The sequence below is a fragment of the Pseudoliparis swirei genome, chromosome 23 (genome assembly GCF_029220125.1).
Source record: "Pseudoliparis swirei isolate HS2019 ecotype Mariana Trench chromosome 23, NWPU_hadal_v1, whole genome shotgun sequence".
Classification (NCBI taxonomy): Eukaryota; Metazoa; Chordata; class Actinopteri; order Perciformes; family Liparidae; genus Pseudoliparis; species Pseudoliparis swirei.
In genome coordinates, this window is record NC_079410.1 from 16,964,970 (window position 1) to 16,965,262 (window position 293).

The following is a 293-nucleotide window of genomic DNA, read 5'->3' on the forward strand; positions in this document are numbered from 1 at the left end:
CTCTAAACCTCCCACGCCTCTAAACCTCCCACGCCTCTAAACCTCCCACACCTCTAAATCTCCCACGCCTCTAAACCTCCCACACCTCTAAACCTCCCATGCCTCTAAACCTCCCACACCTCTAAACCTCCCACACCTCTAAACCTCCCACGCCTCTAAACCTCCCACACCTCTAAACCTCCCACACCTCTAAACCTCCCACACCTCTAAACCTCCCACGCCTAAACCTCCCACGCCTCTAAACCTCCCACGCCTCTAAATCTCACGCCTAAACCTCCCACACCTCTAAACCT